Genomic DNA, 20,981 nt, shown 5'->3' on the forward strand with positions numbered 1-20,981 from the left:
AATGGTGCCTGCTGACACATCTGTGGTTAATGTTTGTCGTTAGCTTGATTATAATTCCATGTTTATTAGAAGTTGTAACTTGGACAGAGAACCTGCTCTTTAAGATGAATTTACCCATATAATTATAAACTATTGCTTTTTTAAAAATCCAATTCCTTTTACATTTACAAAATGCCAAAAAAATGAATGCTTAAGAATGGCTTACAATGTAAGAAAGCTTTTTATTATTTTCATTCGATCATTTAAAAATCCCACTGTTTGCCAGAATTCCACTCAGATCAACAATGAAACAAGTTAACACCTCAGATGCTGAGATATAATAAACTACTAAATGGCCCCAAACATACATTCATCCATAAACCCGCAAATCTTGACAAATGCATGGAAATATTACTTGGGAACATATTGTGGTATTGGAGACACTGAAACCCACAAAACAGAGAACTAACTACAGCCTTCAAATATATCCCTGCAACTTGATGAACTACATTCTGATTAATGCTATAGTTTGTCTTACAAAATTTAGGGTAAGTGCTGAACCTTTTGGTTAACACACAACTGCACTGAGCCATTGCATGAGTCTCAAGGCTCTTTTTTGTCTTACAAATCATTGGCCCTGAAATACCTATTAAAGACATAAATGGGTAATTTATAGATGAAGGGCCAAATTCACCAGTACTGGGTCTGGAAGATATAAATAACACTTTCTTGTTTCAGCATGGCTCGTTGCACTCTGCCTTCCTTTGGTGTTTTCTGATGATGGAAGGAGATTAATTTAATTTGTGGTTGGGATTTCATATGAGCCTTGCTGTTAGCAGCTGCTGAATCAGTGCATTCCTCTATTGCTCTGGCCATTTGCTGCTTGGCTGTCTAGCACAAGTTTTGGGCAGCTGAGGTACTTTCATTCCTCTGCTGCCACCACTGAACAGGGCACTGGGCCTTGGCATAGATTGGTAGAAACTGACATAATTTTAGTTTGAATTTGTTCTGGAATTTGAAGTTAAAGTTAAATTTGTTCCCTCCAGTCAGTACCTCAGAGTGACTGACTGCCAATCTCCTCCTTCTAATCAAAGCACTGCTTGAACACATGTATTTGTTTAGATTAATATTATAATCAACCAATTGAACAAAATTCTCTAGAAACAAAAACTGTGTTTTGATTGAGATGTATTGGAATATTTATGGAAAAATTCATTTGACCAGAAAAACTATAATAAACTACATGCTGCATTAAACCTTAAAAAAATGGACCTGCTTTATGTTGCTTCCAAAGGGCAGATCATAATCCGACAGTATCTGGTCAATGCTGATGGATAAACAGGCACTGTACTTAAAACACTAGGGAGCCTTGAGGCAGGAAATTATATTAATTTATAGACACTGGTCCTTCATTAGGAAATCATAGCTGTGCACCAAGATTTTACTACTTCTTGTAATGTAAAAATCAGAATTACTTTGATTCTGTTCATTGGCGACTTTTCAACTAGAGCTTTAGCAATAAATTTGGGCAAAACAGACTGTTCAATTTCAAAGGCACTCCAGGAAAAAAATGCACCTCCGCTTGTGTTTCATATTAAGATTTATACCATCTATCATTATAATATATTTTCTTTATGATTTGTCCATCATATCATTAGTTCAAAATGCTATCTTTTCTCCTTGATGTTGCACTTTTCAGAAAAGCAATCCCTTTTCTAGTTCTCTCCTTTGAAATAGCTCATAGCGTGAGAGGTCCAGCATCAGGAGTAATTAGACTAAACCATGCAGAAACCCCAGTGGAAGTCGGCAGGTAAGGAGAGCAGGAACTGCCTAAAAACTGAAAAACAAACCAAAATGTTTTAGAGGACAAGGAGGGTGAACAAATCCTTTTTATGTATACAAAAGCAAATAGGATCATGTTTTACATATCATGTACTCTGATATTATTAATTAGAAAAAATTAGCATATTGGGATTAATTTTCTGGAATCCATGAAAATCTATTCTTGGAGTAAATGTAATAAGATTACTATAATAATTGCCATGCTGCTGGGATGTTACAGAGTAGCAAGTTACATGCAGTTTTGGTGTAGGCACATACATGATGTGGACCTTTTCACAAAATTAGGAAGAGACTTTATACCAGGATGTGGTCCCTACCTTTCTTCAAGGAATTACCTTTTGGTATTATGTGTAAACTTTTAATTTACTTTAGAAATAAAATTTATAAAGTAAATTGTTGAGGTATGTTGGATGTAGCACTTTTTCTCAACCAGTGGTCTCTCAAAGAACCAGCACATAAGAAAAGAATGGTCTCTAAAAGACATGCAATATTTCTCTCAGCTCCATGAGAGCTGGAGCCATGTTTCCAGCTACTTAGCTGCATTATAAAAAATCAGTAATATAAACATCTCCACAGGTTAGTTTTGTACCTTAACCACTGCTCTCTTTTGTCAGAGATGAGAAGGAAGCTGCCCATGGAAGTGTGTTTAGCACTGTAAACTGAGGTATAGCACATAAGACCCTTGAACTGACCTGTGAATGTGGGCATTGCTTTGAGTTATTGTAGGGGCACAGCTTAACTCACTGCAATCAGGTACTCTCAACTCCACATTAGTAAGATGCCTGAAAATCCTACCTTGTGTGTGAAGAGCTTTAGCTCGGGGCATCCCATGTGAAGAGGCTCTGTCCACACAGTGAACTTGAACCTTTTCCTTACATGTGACGGAGGATGCAGAACTGCATGTGTTCTAGTGTCCATTTTAGGTGGACACATATGCTAGCAGTATTGTAAGTACCTTGTACAGTCTGTCTCCATCATGTTCTTTTTAGCTCCAGTATGATAGTATTCATTATCCTACATGAAAACAATTATTACGTTTTAATGAAATTTGTAAAATAATGGGGCAGACAGACTGGAATTATTTATATAGGTCACATAGTTATATTTTAGAGGTTTTGCACATGCAAATATATCAGGACAGTGTCTTTCCTGTATTTCTATGTGTGTGTTTTATTTTTTTAAATACAAGAAAAATAAAACAAAGAAAGTGAGAGCTTACAAGAATGATTAGACGTCTTGTAAAATGTTTCTTAGTGCTGCTGACCTTCTCAGTCTGTTCTGCTTTGCTTTGGTATGTTTAACTGCCCCGGGAGGTCATTATCAGACAGTGGTGACTGTTTTGTCAGGTCTTATTGTTTAATTAGATCACAGTTTATGTCAAAATTCTAAAATTCTTTTGGCATATGCCAAAATTTTCACAGTTTTTAGTTTTTAAGTTGAAATATTTCTCAAACAATAAGCCGCAGCTACAAGGAAGTAGACAAATTTATTTAATATTTGCAGTGTGCATTTTAAAATTTGTGCCTTGGGTTAAATTCATTGAAATGTGACATCTTATTTTCAAGAGTATCCTATGGGTAATCCCTTGAAACTTCTATTGACATTAATATAAGCCTTAAGAAATAGGCCTGCCGAGGTTCACATTATCTATAGGAAAGCTAATTTTTTCTACTGATCTTGCCTCCATTCATCTGAAATAGTATAAGATTGTGTAAACAAACCCTCATCTATAGAATTAGAAAATGATGTTTTTGATATGCCTTTCCTGCCCTTGAAATTATATGCCTGGAGTATGCAATCTGTGATGTACCATGTTCCACTAATGGTAAGATAATTGGTACAAATTTTTAGGCTAGAGGTAAATGCCAAACAGCCATACCACAAATTTTTTGCTTGGATGAGCTACCTGGTCCTGAATAAGGCAACCTACCTATCTTTTTCTTTGCCATATTTAATTAGAACCTATTTTAGAAATTAGTGGGAAAGAGGAATATTACTCATTCCTCAGCATTCTATTCAATAATAAATTTTTAGTTGTCATATTCTTATTCATCTTGTGCAGAGCCAAATCAATTAGTGCCTTTGGAAAGATGCAGTGCTCAAACTGAGCCAAGAGTGATGATGTTCAAAGGATCAAAACACTAAATGACCTCATGCAGGTCCTGTGTTCTGGAAAATGTAGCTGCTTTTTCCAGCTTTCTTGTGTGGCCTGATAAAATGTATTATCTCTCTCAAGACACTTGGTGTCTCTGAGCAAAATAAACCTAAACCCACCAAATCTCCCTCACAATTAGTAAGACTATTCTGTGTCTTGATGCTTCAGTGTATAAGGCAGGAAATCATACAGGCTTTGGGGGATATTTTATTCTTCCAGAACACTCACCCTTCAGTATCTCAGTATCACTGTTCTGCAAGCATTTCTCTGTTGAATATTTATGAGGAATGACCCCACTGCCAGGGATTGCCATGAGCACTGTAGTATATCAGTGCCCAGGCCTTTGATAGAGCAAGGTCTGTGCTGCACCTTCAGAGCAAGCACTATCATTGTCCCTTCCCTTGTAACACAGGAATCACTCACAGAGACAGATGAATGTCAAATGTAGAACCCAGACAAGAGCAAAGGGTGAAGTATGTAAGGGAGAGACTAATTACTGCTGCAGCTGGGAGTAAAGCCCATGAGTAGAGCAGATATAAAACAAGACTGCCCAAAGGAGGATGGAGCTGCTCTGGGGTGACTCTGGGGAGGGAGAATTGGCCTGAGATCTTAATGTCTGCTACCTTGTCTTCCTTGAAAGGAAACTGTCAAAAAGGAGTGACTGTTGCACCCAGGACAGGCCCAGAGGTGACCATACGCTAGTCTTTGGGTTTGCTTTGGGTTTCAGTTTCTGATTCCAGCACCTGTGAAAGCTGTGAGCCTTCCTCATGAAGGCAACAAAGCAAGCAGGGTTTCTGCTAAGCACAGTGGTGAGGGGACGTTGTGCAAAACAGAGAACCAGAAATGTGTTGTAGCCATCTTAATAAGGCATATTCTCAATCATGAACAAGATTTAAACCTACCTGAGGCATGAAGGGACAATCAGCCCAGGTGTGAAGTTGGCTCCATTTCCCCTGCCCTGTATTTGATAAATGCAAGGGGCTTTGGGCAAGCCAAACCTGCCCTGCAAGCAGCCAAGGTTCAGTCACTCACTTGATGTACTCAAGGCCTGTCCACATCACTCATTTGCTGGCAAATTACTCCCAAATGCCTGCCTACCTTGACTAGTGCTGCCCTGATTTATCTGCAATGGGCTGTTTTCTAGCCTGGCGCTAAGCCGAGCCCCTCTGCCGGGTCAGGCACAGGCTCAGTCCTGTCTCCTGTCAGATTAAACCTTCCCTACGCTGGAGAAATTTTGCAGCCCTCTACTGTCTGGATAGAGACTTGCAGATAAAGAAGGTTTATCAGCAGTCCCTCTGGGTCTGCATTCAGCATTTTTTCAGTCTGGCCATTTATCTTCAGCTCTTCTGTCTTACCTGACACCCAGTGGCAGCTTTCCATAACTGCCCCAGTTGCAAGCCTTTCCTCAAGCAGGTTTCAGGAGGGGTGTCAAGCTCAATTTCTCCAACATGTTTGTTGTCTGCAGTGTATGTTTATTGACAAATTCCCTAATGGCTCAGTTTCTATGTGGCACATTAAAGCCATTTCAGAAGGTATCCTCAGTTTACTAAGTTGACTTGCAGAGGCCAGAGAGAAAGCAGAAGAGAAGCCTTTCACCCTCATAGCTCTGCAGAGGAGATCATCATGTTAACTCTGCATAGCTGGAGATAGGGCCAACTCTCTGAGGATAAGCATGCCCCGTGCTTTCCCATGCCTCAAAGCATGAGGAAAAACAGATCCACTCTGTATGTGAAAGGATATTTGAAAAAAATGTTCAGGAGTGTGAACCATTTCTGCAGGGTCTTTGCTATAATGCCTAATACTTGTATCTCATTCACAGAGGAAAAGATAATGCTCTTCAACAACACATCTTTCAGGTTTGGGAGAAAATCTAGCTCAACTTTGGGCCCAGCGCTTGACTCATAAAGAACTGTGTTTTTTTCATATCTGATTAATCTGCCTTTTTCTCCTTCTAGACCATTTTGCTGAGCTCATGTTAAGGTTTTCTGTTTTGGTTACTATTTTATCATTAATATTATGTGAGGGATAAGTATGTATATTGTATTTCATGCATGTGACATAAGGCAATCTCTGCCCTGAGGTACTGGCAGTCTTAATACAGAAACAGTTACTGTAGAATTTGAAGAATCTGATTTTTTCCTTTTTTAGATAAAAACAAATGTGATTAATAAGGCATCTTGATCAATTTTTTAAAAACTTAAATTGCCAAATTTATTTTGATGAAGTTTTAAAAATTAAATTGATAAAATTATGCTATGTGACAATATTTATACTCAGAATCAATATGTATAGTAGTATGTTTCAGGCTGAGTTCAAGGCTGCAATTACTTTGTAGCAGATAGTGCAGTACCACACGGCTCTCCTGAAGAACAGCATTGACAAGCAGTGCTGTTTGTGGCATTAAAAGAGCATAATGTGTACAGATGTTTGTAAACAAACTACACTATTAAATTATTACTAAGGATTTATTCAATTATTAAACACCTCTCAATTAGCACTTACAATTGGAACTTTTGTGCTAAAATGTGGTATTAGATAGGAGCCATGTGCAATTATGGTTTTCTCATAGTAATCCATAAGCTCTTTTCAGAGAATTAGCTCACTGCAGCTCTCTCCAGAAGCAACTGATTCCCTGAATATCTGTGGATTGACTGTGTCTACCACACAAGCTGTCATTGCCCAGAGCCCTTTCTAGGTGCTAATGACACCTTCCCAAAGCATTATTATAATGTTCAAGACCTGCTTATGGTCTTCTGAGTTTTCCCAGAGAGGTAATCTCCAAGCTCACTCTTAGCATGTTTTCTGGCATTGTAACCAGAAAGGGCTGTGTTTATGGGACACATTAGCACACTGGCACACTGATGTGAACGTGCCCACAGTGCTCTTTCTGGTGTGACAGCGTGTCACAGCACCATTTTGACTTTGAAAACTGTTACTGTGCCCACTCCTATGGACAGCAGATTCCTCTCTGATGGAGGGTTAAGGCAGTCGCTGCCTCAGGCTGCAGCAAGGTGCAACCAAACCTGCACTCAGGGAGGCTCTCCTGGCCCCAGCCTGGTAGGCCAGGGTCATACTGAGAAACCTGTTGGATTTGAGCTAGTTTGGCCTGCCCATGCTGGGATACATGATGTCTGTCTGTCTGTCTATCTATCTATCTATCTATCTATCTATCTATCTATCTATCTATCTATCTATCTATCTCTATATATATCTATATATATAGATATATATAGATCCAGCAAGTTAGTGGCTATTTATGCTGATGGCAAATGGATAGAAAAGGTGCTGTGCCATCTTACTCTCTAACTTTGAGCGTCACCAGGTTTTGTTCTCCTCTGCCTAGACAGTGGATTGGAGATGAAACAGTTGCCTGACATATGTATAAAGAAAATTCTCTCCTATTTAATTTTCAGCAATGTTGTCACTGTGTTCTTAAAGCTTCCTCCATTTATTTAGCCTGTGACAGCTTTCTGTGCTGTCTCTGCCTTTTCTGTGCATGCTCTCTTGACTCTTGGTAACCTGCAAGCCTTAGTCATTTCTGTAGTGTTATGGATAACAGGCAATGGATTTCAATTAGGGACCTAGCCCACACAAACCTCATTCTACTGATGAAACATATTCTTGAAGCCTTGGCTTTGGTTTCACTGTTAATCAGCACTTTCAGTTAGATTTCTAGTTTGCAATTGTGGGCATCAAAACAGATATTCAGGTTTGTTGAGTGCTGTTTGAATAACTTCAGGCTATTCTTTGAGACTGTACTGGGGTGGAGCTAATGGGCAAACTAAACATTTTGTTGGCAAAATAAGAAGCTTTTAATTTTCCTTTAACAAGTTAGGAATTTAGAATAACCTGTTCACATCTTCATGAATCACCAATGTTCTATCTAAGGTATTTTTTGGTTGGTATTATTGTAGGATTTATACAGCTACTGAAAAAACAAGCTCAGGGGTTTTTTATATTAGAAGAAATTAGTGAAATGGAAAGTTTGCAAAAGACATTGATAATACTGTGGGTGACTGTTCCAATTGTGAATCCCAGACCCAGTTTTCTAGGGATGGTATGGGAGGTCTCTCAAATTCTTCTGTGGATAGAAGTGCACCTCTGAGAAGTGTATATGCAGTCCCTGTCCTTTGACAACTGAGCTGTAGTCACGTCTGTTCTGTTCCTTGTCCTGCTCATCAAGCTTTGCAGAGTGGATTCCATTAGAAGGGATTCCAGCACAAGGTGAACAAGGGAGTTTCCTCCCCTTCAGCATAAATTGTGGTATGGTGGTTACAGGAAAGATGAGTACGAAGGAAGACATAGTACCTCCTGGGGGAACTGGGAGAAAACCTGGGTAGGGCTCTGTTAGTTGCTCTAAATGAAAAAAAAAGGTAGAAATTACTTCCTATAGTAATTGCAAGTGTCTGGTATTTGGATCTTACTGGGAATTCTTTGAAAAGAGGAGTCTTCATATAGCCTAATGCAATGCTAAAGTAGAAGTTACTGTAGTTTAAAATTAGACCTTCTGCCCCAGAACTAGCTGGTTTCAGCCAGTTTGGAGTGAAAAGAGGTGTTTGCATCTCCCTCCTCCTTGTCATACGGATATATCTCTTATCTTTAGTATCTAGGATTTAATATTTCCAGGGAGACTAGACTCTTGCAATTGAGATAGCAAGTTGCTCTGTAAATGTAAAGACTTTGACATATAAATTATGAAATCAGAGTTGCTGATTGGTAATTGCAGAAATATGGAGGAATTAATCTTGTATTTTTCTTATAGAAAGCTGAGAGAGATTAGCATGTCAATACTTCATGCTTCTGTCAGAAAGAAAAGCAGGAGAAACAAAATCATAACTAAAAAAAGATCCCAACGTGCAGATTTGTCAGATGTGTGTTTGCAGGTCAAGGAGTTTTGAGCACATCCCAGAGGTTTGGGAGGTGTGGGGTTATGAGGCCCTGATGGAACCAGCTTTTGAAACACTGGAGTCTGTTTAGCTCTGCAGGCCTTCTTGGACCTCTGGCCACACAGGGGTACCCCACAGGCTGGCAAACCAGGAAGAGATGACTGGAGAGGTGGTGCTTTTTTGTAGTTTCTTTCTCTTTCCAGTTAGTTGATTTTCTTTATTTACTACTCTTTTCTGCCCTCTTGAAATATGCGCTGCACTAATTTGGAATTTGCATTATATTTAGAGGCAATATGGAAGTTACACATTACTTACTTCACATAAGTAACTATATAAGCTCAGTGCACGTCTAAGTGAGTCTTAAGGGGCTTTAAATTGGTGTGATGTGCACAGTGAGGGTCTGAAAGAAGAAGTGAGCTACCCCAGCTTAGGCTTCCTCTAGGCTTAATACACATTCTTCAATTTACTTGGACTCCCCTTGGTTGTTGGCCCAGCATCTCCTCATAAGTCAATTTCTATTTCACACTCTGGAAATAAAACAGAGTAGAAGCACAGGATTCTGAATGTAATCAGAGCTATTATCTGGTTTGATCATTATTTTGTAGAGATTTGATTGCTACTTATGATTTGTAATAGAGGTCATTATTTTATTACATGGTTTCTGGGTATGATTAAGTCACTTAAATGAAGGCTTTCAGTTTAAGTTTTAAATTTAAGTTAGTAAGAATAATATATTTCTGATCTCTTGTAAATAAATCTGAATTTCCACAAATCTGCATGCATTGTACATGAAAGATTTTTTGTTAGACTATACAGATACAAGTAAATTAATATAGAACTTTGTACAAGCTCAAAATATTATTTTATAGAAATAATATTTTTTGTTGTAAATTTTATATATGTTATCTCCAATGCTGCAATCCCATTATTCATATGACAGGCTTTGAGAGTGAAAGGTAAAGTTTCTTATTGGCTATGTAGCCATTAGTTCCCAGGAAAAGGAAAGCAGTATCACTCAATGAAGTTGAGTGTCTCAGAAATAAATTTTATGTTGTTCATATTTACTTTGTTGAAAGTTGTTCAATGAATGAGATGTGTAATTGTTCAGCTGCATTGCAGATTTATGAGTTATATTTTATTCACAAGTGCAGTTCCTCAGATAGTTTTCCTCAGGTTTATTAAGGGTCTTTAATGGTTTCTAGCAAGTCTTTAATGTTTCTCAGGAAAACTGAGCTAAGTTAGCGTTACTCAGTCTTGAGTGAGTGTGTAAAAATGCCTGGTAGAGATATTTGCCACTCATCTTGTTAAATTGAGGACCTGGAAGGAAAAGGAGAAGAACAAGGAATAGGCAGTGAATGAGTTGGGCAGCTCCTCCAAGGAGGCAAGAGATGCATATGTCTTGAGAGATCACAAAAAGATGAAATTATGTATAAGGAACATTGCTGAAACTCAAGCCAAGAAGGAGAATTAGGATGAGAGAGTATATTCCTCAGTGGAGAGACTCTGGCCTGAGGAAGGATGACACTGCTGGGTACATGCTGTGCTGGGTAGCTTGGCCTGCTCATGCACTGCTAACACTTGATGTGACCAGTCCTGTCCGAGCTCGGATGTTCCTCTCACATTTGTACTATTGCTGTTCAAAAGCAGTCTGGCAACAGAAATACACACAGGAGGGGCTCTCACCCCTCACGTGGACTGGGGACTCCAAAGCACAATCTGCAGAAACAGCTTTCTTACATATGCTGCTGAACTGGTCCCAGTGATTGAACGAAAGGCTCCTTTGCCCATCAAGCCACAATAACTTCTACTCTGTCCTTGTTTACATCAAATTTTTGTACTATTTATATAGTATTTGTTACAGATACCTACTATATGTGAAGCATGCAGGCCAAGCACAGCTACTACTGATAATAAACATGTTCACCTGCACAGCAGGAAAAAATGTCATGAGATTAGGGAAGATTGGTTAAACAAAAATCACATTGAGAAACAAACAAACCTGTAACATTCTGCAGAATCTGTCAGAGTGGTGGGCCAGTTTGGCATTAGCAAGCCAAAGTGCAAATGTATCTGAGAAAGAGCCATGAAATTCCATATGTAACATGTTCACCACTGCCTTATTGTACTCAAACTAGAGAGTTCATGTACCTTTCTTGTGGTATTTTGTACCTCAGGAACCTCACCTTTTATGGTAAATGTGCTTACTCAAAGTTGTTTTCTAATGGAATGGTAACAAACAGAGCTCACCAGTTTTTCTGGATGGCTGCTATTTGTGTCAGTGACTGAAAACTTGCTGGGAAATCTATGTGTAATGGTAGGAATTCAGATTTATTACTGTGATATGCAAAGAGCTACTTTGTGGTTTGCTAGGGAAACCAAGGCTGGAGATGGCCATTTTTTTCCATCCTAGATTCCAAATTATGTCATCTGGCTCTAGAAAATAATGCTTATTTGGGGAATCTTTTGACACTCTTTGTTTTATTTTTGCATTATTATTTTTTTAAATGAAAGGGGTTGTCCTTGGAAGTGCTTGGATACCATCTTCCCAACTTTTCCTGTGACTGAAGATTGTCCCATGGTTTCTATGCAGCTGCCACAATTGGCTCTGTATTTATACTTCAAGTCAGCTTAGCGGACTCCTTTATGTTAAAATACTGTCCTTACAGAAAGACTCAGTAGCTCAGCTACTTATTGCATAAATAAACTTTTTCAATAGAAAATGCCTTCTCAATTTGCTGTGGAAGCTGCTCATATCTGTCTTTTCTTGTACCATAACTTTCTCTGCACATGATTTCTGATTTAAGATTTTGACATTGGTCCTAGTTATGCAACAAAACAGGTGGCTGAACCAAAGAGACATTTTTCCTGGACCTGCCTCAGAAAGCAGCATGCAAGTTGAAATTTCATTTTTAAATTCAATTTCTCCCTCTTGGAACAAATTCACTAAAGTCAGAGTATCACTTTTTTATAGCCTCAGTAATTCTTTCTGGATTTTCAAAGTCAATTCAGTTCTAAGCTGAAGTAATTATGGCACATGCTATAAACCACAAGCACTGTAAACTCAGCATGGACTGCTATATCACCATCTTGGAAGCATATCAGTCTCCTTTTACTCTAATTTGTTATACACACTGTTTCTTTGGTGGCTTTTTCTTACCCTCACATTCATCTATTAAAGAAATGAGAATGGGGCCTGTTCCCAGTTCATAAAAGGGTAGGCCACTTTTGGAACCATGGAACTTAAAATAAAAGTGGCTTTAGAAAAATAATGAGTAAACTACATTTTTTCTCCACGTTGCCCCTTCTGATAGAAAGCAGTGTGTGTGTGGCTCGGCTTCGCGAATGAAGATTTGGGAAGGGCTGTCCCCACGTGGGTGTGCCCTTCCAGCCTGCGCAGTGGATTTTAGGTGAGGCTCAGCGTGCGCAGAACTGGCCCCACCGTTTAAGTCCTGAGGTTCATCTGCCACGGCCGAGCGAGCTTGGACAGTGCCAGTGAAGTCCTCGGAACTAGAACCTATTATGGAAAGCAGTACACTGTTAACTTAAGGCTATTAGTAGATGAGAGTGTGTCTACTGCTAGCAATGAGAACCTCTTGGATGCATTAACTGTTGTAGCTGCACTTACTAAATTTATTTGGGAATGCATAGAACTCATATGTAATAGTCTTTTTTGTACAAGGCATCACTAAGAAGTAGACAAAGAAACCTTGGATGTTTTCTTTGTAAGATTTGGCAGATAATGAAAGAAAATAAACCACTTGCAGTGCCTCATACCTTAATGCTTCCTTGATGTTTATTGGATTTACAGAGAAATTTGGTTTCATTCTTTTTTTTCTTATTTTTTGCAAATGTGTACTCATCCCAGTTTTGCCCAGGCCTGAATATAAGATGCCAAACTACCACAAGAAAGACTAGGCATCACAATATTTTTCCAGCTCAAGCAGCAACTCAAAGGCTTATGAGACAGCTTACAGAATTCAAGCTCAATCTTGTAGAATCCAGATATTTACATAATTTATATGAGGCAGGGCTATAGATGAATTAGGTGGTGAGCTACAATAATAGCCAAATTTTCAAAGTTGCCCAGCACATGCAGCATTTGGGCTTCAGACCCATACAGAATGCTGATAAAACTTTGGTCCCACATAAGTGTGAGAAGGGGAAAATGACTTTTTATTACCCTTTTACATGGTGAAAACAGTTCTTTATTTTAGACCATAGGTGTTACTGCATATCATGTTTATTAAGTCTTTACTCAACATTTCTAGGTGGTAGCAATTCAAGGCTTCAAAACAGCTGCAATAGGAAGATTCGGGAGGGAGTACTCAAGTATTCATACCAGAGTGTTTGAACAATTAGTATGACATCTACCGACGGGATGCAGGATTAAAAGCCTGCCCCTCACCTTCCTGAGGAATGATGGAATTCTGGTTCCACTAGTTTATAAACTGTATCACTGACAGAAAATGAAGGAAGCCTTGACGAGTGTTCCTAAAAGCTCCTCTGCTGCTAAAACACGTATGGCTTCTTGTATGTCCTTTTATTTTCTATTTCAGACTGTTTTGAACATGAGGAACAGCTTTGCAAAGCTCAGTAGCTTCAAAGACAAAGGATATCAATGCCAAAGATCTCCACACTGAAATACCTTGGCTGACAGGGAAAAAAAAAGATAATTTTGCCAAGGTCACTGTCCACAAGGAGGTAGGTGCAATAAGCATGTTCTTACACTTTGATCTTGCATGAAAGGTCATTAAAAAGCATGCACTGATTGTGGATTGCACACTTTGGGAGCAACAACATGTATTCCAATCTTAACATACTGCAAGATGGACCAAACTTAAGGACTGCCACGCATGTTAGGGTGCTTTGTGCAACCTCAAAAGATACAGGTCTTGGAAAACCACAAGAAAACAATCAGTGAGGTTACAGCGCATATTTTTAAGAGAAAAATCAGTTACTGTTGTTTTCTAAAATACTGGCTGACCACAAACCAATGTGATTTCTTGTTACTAGTGGATGAAGTTACCCCTAAGAACCTATTCCTTCCCATGCTAAAACGTAGCAGAGTGCAAAAAGCATTTCTGAGACTGATTTCCCCACCACAGCACCAGTATATTTTAAAAAGAGGCAAAATCACTTTATGAGGAAATGAGAGAGGGCCCAGAATGCCTTTTAATTTATTTTTATAATAAATATCATTAAACAGAATTTTGAAGCCATATATTTTTATTTTGTATGCAGTGCTTGTAATGTAGAAAGGAGCCATTTCATGAGAGATTGAAATAAGCAATTGCTAACAATGAAGTCCCTATTTTATTGAAACCTGATAAACTTTCCTGGACAATTGGGTTTTTTTTAACAGCATTTTTCAAAGATGAAAAAAATGGAACCTTAATTTTGGCAGAAATGAAAAATTATTTCTGTGGTAGCTTCATTTGGACATGGAAAACCTGTTTCAAACCAATCATGGCTCCACCTCTCACAAACTATTTATTATGTACTATAAATTACATATAACATGTAACATAAAAATTAAATAGAATTGTTCTGGAGCCATAGATACAGATTGAGAGTTAATTAAATGAATGCGTGGGGAAAAATCTGTGTGAGATACAGGACTAGGGGATCCCTGCTGTACCTATTTAATGAAGTCTCATCCATCTGATGGCTTCTGGACCCACTCTTCAACACTTCCACAAAAATGTCACATTCTTTATGGGGGAAAAGTGTGGAATGGGCCTTACCCACATCAAGTACTCCATTTTACAATTCCAATCCAATTAATTAAGCCTCTATTCTTCATGCATGAGTGGCCGTCTCTCAGTTACACACCCAAGGCAAAGCTCCAAGGGGGCCAGGCAGCCAAAAAAGAAGGTACATTCCTAGCTCTCATTTACTTAAATACATAGTTTTGGTAAAAACAAAATGTTTAAAATGACTTTGAATAAAAGTGTGCATATCTCTTCAGGGCCAGAGCATCAATATCTTATGTCTCAGGAAAATGAGCTTTTATTATTTTTATTTTTAATGCAGAGTCATAATTAAAGCAGGGAGGAGAGGACAGCCTCCTCTGTGAATGAGAAAATTAGACTGAGCGTAGTGAGATGGGAGGGTAGAAGGAAACTTCTGATGCGTGATTAAATGAAGAGGCAGTATGGTGAGGGCAGCTGAGACACAGCACAGTGGGAGTACGGAAAGCATGGGGAAAGAAATAAACAGAAGACAAGATGTTAAAGTACCATAACCTGACTGCACTCCTGAAGAGTTAAAAATGAACTGATCATCTGTCAGGAAACCACGCAAGAGGGGGGTGATGCGATTCCAGTCCCACCTCCCTGGGTAGGAATGTTGCTCTTCTGTGATTACGGGAGAAGAGTAACTATTAGTGTGCAGCATTGCACTGTTATATTTAGCACTCAATTTCTGAGTATGTTTCCTATAGATCATCTGTCATTTCAGTGTTAGAAACAACCATGCTATTTTTTCTCTAATTAAATGGAGTCTTTTCATTTATGAACTTGCTATTTATACTGAGCAAAACCTCAATCAATTCGCTGTGTTGTCTGGACAGCCGAGATCCAGCTCAGCAAAGCACTTGCTCAGGTTCTCTCTTGTACTACAACCTTGCCCCAGAATAAAAGTGTACATCACATGTATGAAAAGCTGTGCCTGCTCCCTGGGTGCACTCAGATGTCAGTGTGAGGTCACAGACAGGGTGACCTCTTCCAAAAGTAGCCGTAGTAGTATAAAATGTTGCAGCTCCCTCCTGTCAGTGCCCACCAAATGGTCTTACTCTATGGGGAGAATCATGTCAGCGCTGCCCAAAGGCAGTGGCTGCCATTGTAAACAGTCAATCATTCTGGTAAAAAAAACCACTGTGGCCAGTCTTGGCTTGTGAGAGGGATCTGAGGTGAGGGTTGGAAGTGGCAGACCTTGCTGGTACAGCAGCATCAGTTCTTCCTTCCTTTCCCCAGTGATGGTTTCTGTGCCAGGATGTACAAAATGCCAGAGCAAGTGTGTCCTTGACAGGTGCTATTAGGCCAGGAGATTGTTTCACCTGTTGCAATTACACCTTGGAACTTTTTTACACTTTTCTGCAGAGGTGAGATTTCCCAACTGAAATTATATTTTCCAACTGGATTGCAAGTTTGATTTACATATCCCTTCAATCTGTCATCATTGATGCTAGAAGGGAAAAATCTGAAACAGAGATGGAAAGCTGACAAGTCCTAAAATTAAAAAGTTATTGATTAAGCCATTTGACTTGTTTTTTCATTCCAGTATTGTACTCCAGGAAACAAATGTTTAATTTATTTTAGATAAAGGGATTCAATTTGTGATAATGCCATGAAAATATAATATCTTTACAAGCACAGATTTCTCATAGGAAAATGTTAATGAGTCTTTTCTATTACACTAAAACACTGTGTAAAAGAGCTGGTTGAATATTGCCCAAACAATATTTTTAAACAGTTATCAGAATTGTCCTTGGTTCAGGAAAATTCATATCCCATTGTACTACTTGCCAACAGTTAATAGTTTTTGTTTAGATAAAGGTAGGTTTGTTCCATACGAATTATCAGTTCATTCAAAACAGAGAACAGATGCAGTATCTGGTCCTTAAATGACAAACCAGAGCCTTCATTGCTAATATGGTTTACTTTGAAAGCAGCCTTAAGATTGAAATTGTTCAATAAAAATCCAAACATACCTGATATTATGTGAAGCCTAGTTTAGGTATTATTAATTTGCAGAAAAAATATCAATGCCTGATTGCCAAATGCAATTATTAAATATATTGCTAGACCTCTGACTTGGGGAAAAAAATCAAAATATTATCACAATTCCTTCCCTGCAATTAATTAAACACCATATATTGTTTAAGAGCATAATTTTTTTTCTGACTCTGAAGGATTTCATTTTCAAAATACAAGGAGATATAAAGACCTAAGTATTCATCTTTGTTTTGATGCAATGGCACCATTGCAGTCATAATCAGAGTTCTCAATCAGAACTGGGCCCTCTTTGCACATAGTGCGAGTAAAAGACATTCCTTTCACAAATACATAACCTAAAGTTATTTCAACAAAACAAATGCCTTTGATATTGTGAGAACACAGTTCATCAGCTCTTCCCTACATTATGTAGTACAGTTCACCAGCAAGTGCTGCGTTCACTATTAAAGTTTGACATAATTTCATAACTAGGGCTTAATTTGGGCTGGAGGAATTGCTGTTGTTTTTTCTGAAATTCTCTTCACATTTTTCAAAAGTATTTTGCCTTCTTATGTAGCAACAGTTTTCGACAAACCCAGCCCTAGGATTGAATGAAGGTTCTGGATTCAAATGGTGATTGTGGGTGAAGTTGCAGTTAGGGGCCATATAAACTTTACGATAGTTGCCCATGCACTCAACTGAAATTCTCATTCTAAATATGAATTCTAAATATAAACCCCCTTGAAGTTTTAAACAGTTCATCATTTTTTTCCTATGTCTTTCTAATGAACTCAACACCAGTTTTAAGTTTCTCATGACTTTTAGATTTGGTTATAAAAATTTTCATTATTTTTCTTGTGCATTCTTTCATTTTCTGTGACTGTGTTGGTGGTTTCTTGTAAAGCTTTTTGGGTGTGTTTGTTTTAGAGCCCATAAATCTTAATGGGTTTTTATAAGACAACAGATTACTCAGACTAAGATATTTAGTAGTATGTTGAACTGCATTGTGTTTTGTTTTATTTCTTAATGAACTCTCATAAAAGCTGTAGTTATTTAGTGATATTAAGAAGCATAGTACTCAACAGAATAAACCAGTAGTTTCCTTTACTTACAGTGATCCAAAACATATTCCTTTCCTTCTTTTTCACTCATAGCCTGCTAATATTGTCAGGATTGATGTCATTATTTATCCTCTCCAGAAGAAAACTAGTTGGTGGGAGTGGGAGAGTGGCAATGAGAAGCCAGATTTATTTTAGCCATCTTGATTTTTTGTCAAAAAATTGTATTTTTCATGAAACATTGGTACCTAATATAGTATATTTCTTTAGACTAGTAGTTTTCTCCTTGTTGACTTGTCCTCTGTTCATTCTCCCTCTCCTCTGTAGCAAAATAAGAAAAACAGATTACTGTAAATTTTGGCATAGAAGGATATTTGCATCATTTTCTTAGAAGTCACGTGCCTTGGATTTCCTCTTGTTTATGATATATTGAAATGTCTTCCAGATGTTTTTAATTATAAAAAGTTTTCAGGAAAGCAAAGTAATCCGTAATAAAATTTCCTCTACATTTTTTAAAATAGCCAATAAATTAATGTACTGTAGCTTATCAAACTGCCACATAATTCTACATTTGACCCCGGTGCAGCAAGGTCTGGCATTTCCTTGAGACAGCTACTTTGGTCAGAGGCAAAGCAGGCTTCCCAGGCAGCCCTTCAGTCCCTCCTCCAAGGGGGGGCCTTCCCTTCCTGGGGCCAAGCAGAGGCTCCTCGCTGCGAGCGGCTCTGACCGCCCACGCAAACACAGCCACCACCTCTGCGGCACCAGCCTGGCAGAGGCACGTGTGTCACATGGGTGTGCCAGAGTGGGGATTCAGGACAGAGACAAAGAGAAAATATTTTAGCTGCTGCCATGGGATGCTGAAGCTGTGCTGCATGAGATTTTCGTTTATAAATTTTGGGTGGGTGCCCAGACTGCTGTGGTAAAATCTGGAAGAAAACATAATAAAATAAGAAGATTGGTTCCATTTTCAAGGACATATATGTGAGTGAGGAATGGTTTTAGTCATAAAAGACATTTTCAAATGGTCAAAGACCTAGACAAGCAACAATGGCTCTGAATCCTTAAAAATCTTTCCAAAATCTACCCCTTGTATTCCTTCATCTGTTTGTTCATCCTAATGGCAACCTGATGAGAGTGCTTACTCTATGTTTGTATAAGGAGTTAAGGTAGGCATGGTAGTGGGAAATAGAAACCAACTTTGCTATTGCTGTGATTTTTCAAGATGTGTGTGTATGTGTGAATGGTGGGATTTTTATTTTTTAGAAATGATCAAGATCTGAAAGAAAGGTATAACTTCACAAACATCTTGGTGAAAGAGTTATTGGGCTGTGTTTAGTGTCCTGCATGTATCTTTAAATTTGTCCTGCCAAAAGATCTCTCTCTGGTAAACTGGTCCTTCAGCTCATGTCCTGGAAAACAGCAGTACAAAAGGTAAGCATGTGCATTTGGAACCAGCCAGGTGTGGGGACTCTGTGGCACTCTGAGGTGAGTTTGAAGCATTAGGTCTAGGAGTATGACATAAGGAACTGTAAAAGGGGGGAAGTGTACAGCATCCTAGTGGACTAGATCCTCCTGCCTATCAGAATCAGATCTTTTCCAGAGGTTGGAAGAGAGGGAATCAAACAAAAAATAGGTTTGTATTATATTTGTTTTGTTGGGGTTTTTTTCCCCTGGAATGTCTAAACACAGCAGGACTTATAGTAAAAGCAAATGACTATTAATGTAGCTATCCCGTATTCTCAGGTGGCATAAAGTGAGCTCTGTAGGCCTGCACCACTTGAGGCCTGGTATTTTTGCTGAGCTAAGACTGCTCAAGCCATGCTGTGAATGTCAGGGAAGGAGAGCGGGGAAGGGGCCACAGCTTTGGAAATGGCGGCGGTTTCTGGCCAGCAGCACTTCCAGGGGTTACTGGGGGCAGTGAGGGGAGCAGGAGTGGTCTCTGGGTGTGTTACGCAGCACCTAAACCACCCAAGAACCAGCTTTTATTTTCACATTTCATGTGCCCTTCAGAGCTGCAAAAGGCAGCAGAGCAAAGAAGCAGCGGCCCCAAGGCCTCCTGGCAGCCGTGTTTGTGGGAGTGCAGTGGTGTCTGCTCCTCACCTCCTGTGGGAACAGGGCTGGGCAGGAACCTGGGGATATGTGCTGTCTGGCTCATCCATCAGGAAATATTTATTTCTTCATTAATTTATTTTATGAGGATTGTACAGATTGCACAGTGGAGCTCCTCGCTGCTCAGTGTTTGTTCAGAGTTTACAAACCATGGCTTGATGGAGGCACGACAGCACGGCCTGTGCTGCTCCTGGGGCTTGTGTGTGGCAGGGGTGGGGCAGAGGCTGCGACAACAAGCCCAGCTGTGGGCCTTCATAGGGACACTTACTCCACTTTTTGATTGGTTGGTTGGTTGGGTTTTTTTCTTTACTTAAAAGTTTTTAAAGCATATAAACAGGACTTTGATATTCCCATTGCACTGGACTAGAAAAGCAATTGCGTTAAGGGAACTATCCACACAAAATTAGAACATAGGATGTTGGCATAGCTTTCTGTGTACATTAAATTTCTCTTAAATAAAAAAAAGTAAGGAAGCAGTGTGGAAGAGATGGAAGCAGTCACTCAGGAGGACTTTAGAGACACTGTCTGAGTGTATGAGGATGGAGTGAGAAAAGCCAAAGCCCTTGGAGGGCTGTACCTGGTAAAGGGTGGCCAGAAAGGCTCCTGCAGGTACATTGGCAGCACAGGGAAGGCAAGGGAAAATGTGGGCCCACTGTTTCTGAGGATATGAAGACTACAGAGCCAGCTCTTCTCAGAAGCATCGGGGTGAATTAAAAATGACAAAGGGTACAGACTCAAATACAGAAAATTCCACTAACACACAAAAAAATATTTTTAACTGTAAGGGTGAATGAACACTGGAGCAGATTGACAAGAAAGGTTGTGGAGTCTCTGTCCTTGAAGATGTTCAAAACTGGACTAGGCACAGCCCTGAGCAACCTGTTCTTGCTGACCCTACTTTGAGCAGGCGTTTGGACTGAGCAGTCCCCAAAGGTACCTTCCAGCCTCAACTATTTTGTGATTCTGTGAAATACCATAATTTGCAATTTAAACAAATAGCTGTGCTAACACTTTTGATCAACACTTAAATTAATTTCTCTGTAAATCAATTTAATATTTGTTATCAAAACTCTGTCAACTTAATTTAACCTAGACCTAAGTGTTCCATAAAAGCTTTTATTGAATTAGAGGCCAACAGAAATGTGTGCACCTTTTGATTCCAATGAAATCAACCTGTGGGTTTTTTTAACAAATAGTCTTTTCTGAAAGTGAAACTGGCTGGAAGCAAAAGTGAAAC

The sequence above is a fragment of the Pithys albifrons genome, chromosome 10 (genome assembly GCF_047495875.1).
Source record: "Pithys albifrons albifrons isolate INPA30051 chromosome 10, PitAlb_v1, whole genome shotgun sequence".
Classification (NCBI taxonomy): domain Eukaryota; kingdom Metazoa; phylum Chordata; class Aves; order Passeriformes; family Thamnophilidae; genus Pithys; species Pithys albifrons.